At 42.7% G+C, this 9,034-nt stretch overlaps 1 pseudogene; it reads left to right on the top strand.

The window, feature by feature from the left end:
- The first annotated feature begins 849 nt into the window (after nt 1–849).
- Nucleotides 850–5,258, top strand: LOC137235837 (uncharacterized; annotated as a pseudogene).
- The last annotated feature ends 3,776 nt before the right edge of the window (nt 5,259–9,034 follow it).

Genomic DNA, 9,034 nt, shown 5'->3' with positions numbered 1-9,034 from the left:
AAACTATATGACTAAACCGAGTTTGAAACGAACCGGAGAGGTTGACGACGGTATTGATTTAATTTTGTGCGACAGCTCATGACGAATAGCGCAAATCGTAATTACATTGGAAAGTGTACCAACTGCCGGTGCTTGCATGCAGATTGGCGATGCGTTCTCAACGACGCGTTCGATCTGCACGTACCATTTTGAGATTGCATGCAACCCTGTTGTGTATTACTTGGTTAGCTGACAGCTGGTATGGTGAATTTGTGGTGTGCGAGTATATATATACATATATGTATTTGCTTGCCCTTGAAACAAAAACTAGGTCACTGGGGCAGTAGCACACTAGGCCGGTAGAAACAGTTGACTTTTCCCATTTCGGGATTTTGTCGTGTCGGGATTCTTTTATTTCGGGACCCGGATTGTTTTTGTACCGAGCCCTTATAATGACCTTTTGTGATATTTGTTGTTGAAAAACAACAAGTCCTGCCCCCCAGCCAGAAAACAGTACCCAAAAAAAAACGGAAAGGGTAAAAAAAAAAACGACAACAAAAAAAATGTCTTTGTAAAAAAAATGTTAAATTTTTTGTGCAAAGAGAGGTTTGTTTTTGTTTTGTTTTCCTCTTTTTTTTTTTGAATTCATTTGTTATGGATGACTGCTTGGTATTGCAGTAGATGGCCGTATTGGCAAAAATACAAAAGACGCGTCAGTCCCGATTGTGATGTTTTGTGTCGTTTTCGGTACTTATTTTGTCCATTTATTGTTCGGTATCCGCCCTTAGTCTGACAGCACTAATGAAGCTGCCGTGGTTATTGCGGGTTGCCATCCAGTTGTTTTCCCGTAACAGGAATTTTCCAGGATACATGAATGCAGGATTGTGGTGGATAAATTACCCTCACCACATTGTTATTTGGATCTTCAAGCTGTTTAAATGTAAGTATGACGGGTTCCTCACTGATTTTTAATAGTTTTTTCTAATGGGTTTTTTTTTTTTTTTTTTTTTTTTAGATGGAACCGATGCAAATGCTTCTCGTGTGTTTGGAGACTGGGGGAGAGGAGCCAATCCAGGTGGTGGCGGATGTACAATACCCGGAGCGGCGGAGGGGCTCCTACATTTGCCACGCGCCGGACGAGTTGGTGCAGCAGGCGGTGGAGGAGGTGTTGCGGCAAGTTAGGCCCTGTGTGCTCCGGGCCCTGCAGACGCCTCTGGTGGTAAAACTACGCGGGAGCACCACCGCCTGGTATGCCAAGTTCCATCAGGCGCAGGAGAACGTGTTGTGGGAGCAGCAGCCAGCACAGGGTCCAACGCCTCAGGGGGGGTATCGATGTCGTGTGTGCCAACGGCATCTTCGTTCGTTTGGCGGCTTGATTGCCCATCTAAATGGGCATATGCAATTTTACCCGTATAGGTGTTGGAGTTGCCCCAAGCGGTATGCGTCGTCCGCAGCGCTCTCCGTTCATCGCCGTCTTCGCCACTGACGTGGGTTTCTGTGCCACTCAGTTACGGCTGTGAAGTAATTTTTAATTTAAAATTTGTTGGTAAAGAAGAAAAAAAAAAAATAATAAATGGATTTGTATTATCCTTCATATTATTTCGGCCTGATTAGTTACGTGGGGGGGGGGGGGGGGGGGGTTGCTCTTGTGATGTAACCTTGTGTTGTCTTCTCTAATCTTATACAGACGCAAACAAGAAACGCACCATTGGGTGGTCGAGTTGGGTAACATGGCAACTCTGTCGTTTCTCGTTTTCTTGTATGTATCATACATACATACATACTGGTTTGAACATTCCAGTATAGAGAATGAAGCAAAAAAAAAATGAATCGAAAGATTTATTTTACCGTTTTTTTTTGCTTCAATTCATATGAAATTTACGCGTTGCCGGACAAAAAGGTAAGTGGTAAAATATTTTTCAATAATTTTGCTTAAATAAATACTTCTTATGTTATTTCAGAGTTTTAATTCATTTTTTGTTTATTTTCAGGTGATTGGTGATGGGGATCCAGGAGATGGAGCAGATGGGTTTGATGTATCGTTCCCTTTTTCTATTTTTCAGGTTACCGGCATCGCAAAAGGGGTGCTCCAACTGCGGCGTCGGCCGCGCCGGCAGTTGTCACACCTTTTCGATGCCCATTTATGCAGTTATTGATTAAAATTTTTTTCTTTGCAGGTTTGGTTGCATTTCGGTTTTCATCAGAAATTTGAGTTTTAAATTGCCAGAGAATTGCGCATGTTTGATTATGACCATTATTTGCAAGGTTCAAAAGAGACACCACTGCAAATACCAATAATCATATAATTTGCAGTATGTCTTCCCGAAATATTGCATACATCGTAACGAGCTCGAAGAAAGTATTAAGAGTTTTAGAATGGAGTAGTAATGGGCGAGCTCTTGTTGGCTGGTTACAACAATTGACTAGTCGATATGTTTACTTCCGACAAAATTTTGAATTCGTGGTTTCCCCTATATATTATATATCAGCAATATTTTCCCACAGCGGCAAGAGCGTTCCTTTTTTTTCCATAGCCGAAAGAAGGACTTGCCAAAATAGGCTGATAAATTCGAACGTTTAGAATATCGGCCTACTGTAGAAAACTTTGGAAGTGCCCCTGCTGAAGGCGCTATCATTATTACATCATCTTCTTAGAGTAATTTGCATATTAGTCGTTTTAGTGACAGTCAATCAAACTTGTGCGGTTCGAGTTACAACAACATTAGGTTCAATTATTGGAACAACATTGAAGTCGCGTTTGAGTGTCGACTTCTTTGTATTCCGTGGCATACGTTATGCTTTAGCGCCAGTTGTGAATTTACGTTTTCGTAACCCTAAAACATATCCCGCGTGGAAACCGCAAAATTTGGATGCAACCGGATCGTCCTATGTGTCCACCATTAACTGAAAACATTACTGACTTATTGGAAGATTGCCTAAGTTTTGAAGGTGTATACACATGATACAAGAGTGCAAAAACTCGTGGTGGTGTATCTACATCCGGGCGTATTTTCTGCCGGCTCGGGTAAAAGTAAAGAGGTTGCTGGTCCAGAATATTTAATGGATCGTGACATTGCCTTGGTGACTTTAAATTATCGTCTTGGTACATGGGGCCTTTTAGCAGCTGGCAATTCTGCAGCACCCGGCAATGCTGGGCTAAAAGATCAAGCGGAATCATTGCGCTGGGTTCAGCGTTATATAAATAATACTGTCAGAGGTTGGTTAAAGGAAAATTTCGAAAAATGCGCACCAATCGTTCTTATGTATGAACGTGATACACCACGTTCCAAACAAATAAGTAAACAGCTAATGGTTAGCTATGTGGGTAATAGAGATTTGCAAACTACCGACAGTTTGGGCTCTTTTGGAAAACTGTATTCCGATGCACTAATTGGATGTGAATATCATCGTTTCTTACGTTTAACATCATCCGCTGTACCCGTGTATACCTATCTTTTCACATACAAGGGTCGTTTTAGTCATTTCAAATATCAAAACCAAACATTCGGTGCCGTCCGTCATGGTGAATTGCTATATTTATTGCATGTGCCTGTGATGACTCCAAACTTTACGCAAAACGATGATGAGCATGTTGTTATAGAAAATTTAACCCGAACGTGGGCACACTTCGCTGAGACAGGCAATCCAAAACAGATCAACCGATCCAGCCTTGAAAAATTTGAGATGGCCACTTTATTCGAATGATCAATTCTTTCCAGTGCCAACAATAAAGTAAAACATACTTTTATAACAATAAGTGTTATAAATTCTTATTCCGTTGATATATTTATTGGTACATAATTAATTTTAAAGAGATTGCTTTAGGCAGTTCGGAGTTTTGTGCAATTGATATTGGAAACGTTGCAATGGCAAATATAAGCTACGGATTTTGAACAAAGCGAAACTTGGGAAAATATAGCAAAGGTGCATTTTCCCTCTCCCATGTCAGAAGTTCGTAGCTCTAAATCGCCAACTCAGAACTTACAAATATTCATAGTCTTTAAGGGTACTACAGTCCAAATAGTTGGACCAGGACTACAAAGGGTAGTATTGGCAATATCAGATCGTTCAATGAGAGATGATCGCCACAACCAAAGTTTCTTTCAGGTGATATAAACATATAAATCAAATACTTGTACTTTTTGGAAACCATGGCCAAATGTATGTAATGCTAGTAGCACATCATATGGCAGACAACAATTATAAGCTGAACACCTTATCTTTACAGACGTCGCGGTTGGAATACTGCATAATCCCTGGTATTGATGCAAGCGATATAGTTATGCTGAATTTGGGGCCCTGGATATAATTATTGAGAAATTAACGGGAAACTTTACAAAACAGTCCCCGATTACACTCCACTTTTACTATTCAAATTTTCTTTGCTCAAAAGATAATATGTGCGGAGTACAATCGAGGCACCAAGATTTTGATAATTTAATCTTTTTACATACAATATCAATAACATTTAAACACTACCACGGCCTGCAGAACTTAGTTGCCAAGACAAAACGTCCGTAAGAATTTATCTTTGGTACTGTCGGATCCACCTGCTGATGTCGACAACATTTTATATAGTCTAGATGGTAAAGGCAAAGACTTTGCCGTTGAACCTCTTACACTACAAAGTTTGCAGCACCTTATACAGTGGGTATTTGATGAAATTGATTACGACATAATAGTGATAGATGGCTGCACAAGGGGGATCAGTGGATAAGTGAGTTTTTTTTGAATATATTGGGCTGTGTGAAAAATATAACAATTGCCTCCTTGAGTGTTCGTTGTAAGTGTTGGCATTGGCTTATTTTTCTCAGAGTGCCCATAATCAGATTAAATAATTAATTTTTAAATTTTAATAGCTTAAACCTTCATCCAGTGCTTCGTTTTCTTTTTGGAATCTTCCATAAGGGGGCACTACCCTTTGAAGGTTGTCTTTACCGAAAGGTTTTGTGTGCAGTTACATCAACGAAAGGTCTCCATGCCCTGTACGATGAATGTTCAATATCAAGTGAAACCGGTGGCATGCAAATGCACAATATGCCTCTTCGAAGTGTGAAAAGTCTTTGGATATATTACGAAACTTCATTAGGACATTACGAAATTTTCAACGGGTTGAAATGGAACATGAACGTGAGCAATTTGTTACAGAAGAGGCTTAAGGTAAGACTGCAAAAGAGTGTAAGAATAACGTTTGCCGCACAAAGACTAAAATCATATAATAGAAGGTTGAATGGGGAAATATGTTATCATGATGTCAAAATAACCGCAGAAAAGAGTGGGTGGGTGTTTCGGATGATTTTAACTGTGAATCCGTCAATATGTGTAATCCCTATTTAGCCGATTTCTTAATCCAATTCAGCATTTCAGAGCTGTTGCCCACTCAGCCTTTAGGTGATTAGCCCTTCCATTGGGATTGACTCAACCTACCTTTGAATATTGAGAAAAAAATGAGTTATCACAAAATTCAACAACAGGGACATTCAGAGATGAATACTTAGAACGTCAAAAAAAATTGAACATATGAAATGTTCCAATCGTATGGTGGAATTCTATTTGGTTACTTTAGGTGATTGAAACTCTTTAATCATTTTCCGTTCATCTTTCTTAATCTTTTCTGACTATCTTTGTTGATTGAATAATTGGTTTTACACTTGTTGGAAACCATGGTCACGAATGTTATCTGCAAATGACTGGTAGGCAGTCGGGTAGTATTCTAAACGATTAAAGTTCACTTTACAGTGATAACCGTTATGAAGAAAGCATATCGAGTTATGAATCTTAAATGATCATTTTTTTCATTCAGTCATTTTTTCTCTATCTACAATCTCTTAAATTTCAAATAGAAAATACTTTCAAATGTGAACATTTTAATCGCCGTGAGGTCTGATATTTGAATATTTTCTTGGCTCCCAATTTTCAAAAAGGGCTGGCTGAAGTGCCGTTCAAAAACTAACGTTAAGTACGTTACGAAACGGTGAGGGGCTGGATTTTGACAGATTCCGTGGGCCTCGCGCCTTTGGCCGAGTGCGTAGGTGTCCGGTGACCCTCGCTCGGGGTGAGCGAGTGAAGTTGGGTTGATTTGTTGGAAATTTAAAGATGATGGGCTGAGAGCCTTTAGGTTCTGTGGCAGATCGGTTTGCCCTTCTGCAGTAGGCTCTTATGATATCCTCGTTATGGGATAACGATTGAGTTGGGATTTTCTGTTGTCCTCGCTCGGGGAGCGAGTGAATTGTGGGGTTTATTTTGCAAAATTAAAATAAGTGCTTGGTGGCAGATGGGCGATCTGCATTATGGTTGTTCTGGTATCCTCGTTATGGGAGAACGAGTGAGTGGGAAGATTTCTGGTGTCCTCGCTCTGGGGAGTGAGTGAATTTGGGTTATTTGTTCAGGGGGGCCACGGTTAGTGTTGTTAAAAACCATAGAAAAAAATTGCTTTTTGTTCGCGAGCTTTTGGTAAGCTCTCCCGTGTCTTCGTGCGTCTCGGTCCCTTTCCCCATTGCCCACCAGTAGTCAAGTTTAGTATTCCCTCCGGTAGACTCGACACGAGACCGGGGGTAGAGAACAAAAAAAAGAGCAGATGTAGGATCGCCCTCCGGTAGACTCGCACCATCACGAGACCGGGGTGGTTGATTATAATTAGGGCCGCGGGAGCGACGCAAGCTTAGGGATAGCGGGGCATCACGGCGCGTGGTTGAACGCGTCTTTATGTCCCGCGCTCCCTTTCCCCATTGCCATCGCGTAGTACGCCTTAGGTTTCCCCTCCGGTAGACTCGCACCCTCACGAGACCGGGGGGTTGATGATAATATATGGCTCGGGAGAAACACAAGCTTAGGGATAGAGAGACACGAAGACGTGGGTTCCTTAATATGCTTTCGATGCTATCACTAACCGTAGGCCTCTAATTGTAGGTAGTCGGGGGAAATAGTGTTTTGGGTTTGATTTTTTTTGAAGGGAGGGGTATGGAGGAACGGAGGGATTGTTAGGAGGAGCACTGAGCCTTCTCGCAATCCGTCTCTTCCGTTGGAAGAAGGATCAGTTTGACCAAAGGTCGTCTGACTTGACCCTTCTCGGTTTTGAGGTCGACTACGCGTACTCGGTCATCTTCGCCGGGGTGTACGTTGACAATTCGACCTAACCTCCATTCGTTGGGAGATAAGTGGTCCTCTTTGAGGACAGCGAGATCTCCCACTTTTATATTTTGTTTGGGATGCTTCCACTTCACTCTTTTTTGAAGTTCGGATAGATATTCGGTTTTCCATCGCTTGCAGAGAGTGTGATGGAGGGCTTTGAGTTTCTGCCACCGATTGATCATCGAGGCAGGGCTCTCACTAGCATCCGGCTCTGGCGGAGCCAGTAGATGGCTGCCAGTGAGGAAATGACCTGGAGTAAGCGGCTCAAGGTCCGTTGGGTCATTGGATGCCGGGCTGAGCGGCCGCGAGTTCAGGCATGCCTCGATGCGGCACAAGAGTGTATGGAATTCCTCGAATGTAAATTTGTGTGGTGAGGCTATCTTTTTGAAGTGGCTTTTGAAGCTTTTCACTCCAGCCTCCCACAGCCCTCCCATGTGGGGAGCGCCCGCAGGGATGAAATGCCAAGTGAGTGACTGGTGGCTGTACTTCGAGACAGCATTGTCTCGGGCTTGTGAAATGAACGTTTTTAATTCCGATCGTAGGGATCTTGAAGCTCCGACAAAGTTTGTACCGTTGTCGGAGTAGACGTTTTTGGGACATCCGCGTCTAGATATAAAACGGGCAAAAGCCGCAAGAAATGATGGGGTGCTGAGGTCAGTAGTGGCCTCCAGATGAATCGCTCGTGTGGAAAAACACACGAAAAGGCAGACATAGCCTTTGGATAGTCGACACCCTCTGCCGCGGTAACTTTTAATGTCGAAGGGTCCGGCAAAGTCGACTCCAGTATTCGTGAATGCACGGCTGAATGTCGTGCGTTCGCGAGGGAGAATACCCATAAGTTGGGTCTGAGCACGCTTTCGGTGTACAGTGCAAACTTTGCAATTGTGAATTGTAGCCCTAATCATGGTTTTGATGTTAGGTATCCAGTATTGGGTGCGTTTCAGACGCAACATGAGTTGGTTCTCCCCATGCAAACTTTGTTGATGAAACATTAGGACTGTCAGCCGGGATAACCGACAGTTGTATGGGAGGAGGATTGGGTGGCGTTCAGTAAAAGCTAAGTCCTTTGACGCCCCGAGTCGCCCTCCTACCCGAATGATGCCATCTTGGTCTAAGTAGGGATTAAGTGAAAGTATTACACTTTTCCCTCCAATTGGTTTTCCGGCCTTTAGATCATTATATTCGGAACTATAATGTTGTTTCTGATAGATTTTAATTAAGAGTTGGGTTACTGATTTGATCTCATCCGGAGAGATTAAATGTGACTTGACCTGAAATGCTTTTTTTGTTCTGGGGTGAGTTCTTCGGTAGAACCTCATTACGTATGAGAGCACCCGTAAAGCCCTAGGTAGGTCTGAAAAGCGTTGAAGAACATCGATAGTATTTACTGTTGTTGTTGCGCAGGTCTTCGCCCTCTTTTCCTCTACGGAGGTGATGTAGTCACTTTCTTGTGCTGGCCATTGGGAAGTGTCTTCTTGCAGCCAAGAAGGTCCCTGCCACCACAACGAATTGTTGACCAATTCAGACGCAGGTAATCCTCTGCTACCTAAATCTGCTGGGTTAGATTCTGAGTTTACATGCAGCCAGTCCTTATTTCCGACCATGTCGATGATCTTGGTGATCCGATGTGCGACGAAATTGGACCAGGAACACGGCGGTTTCCTTATCCATGCGAGGACGATAGTTGAGTCCGTCCAAAGGTGAACTCTCACTGGTCCCAACTTCAGGTTCTTGAAAATGGATTCGGTGATTTCCGCTAACAGCACGGCTCCGCAAAGCTCTAATCGTGGAAGAGAAAGAGTTTTCACTGGGGCTACTCGGGTTTTGGCTAGAAGTAGGTTTGTGCAGACATTATCATCCGTTTTGACACGCATGTAAATGACTGCTGCATAAGCCTTCTCGGATGCGTCACAAAATCCATGGA

This window comes from Eurosta solidaginis, unplaced genomic scaffold (genome assembly GCF_040869045.1).
Source record: "Eurosta solidaginis isolate ZX-2024a unplaced genomic scaffold, ASM4086904v1 ctg00001105.1, whole genome shotgun sequence".
In the NCBI taxonomy this organism is placed as follows: domain Eukaryota; kingdom Metazoa; phylum Arthropoda; class Insecta; order Diptera; family Tephritidae; genus Eurosta; species Eurosta solidaginis.
Note: the sequence above shows the minus strand (reverse complement) of the source record. Positions and strands in the feature narration are given on the sequence as shown.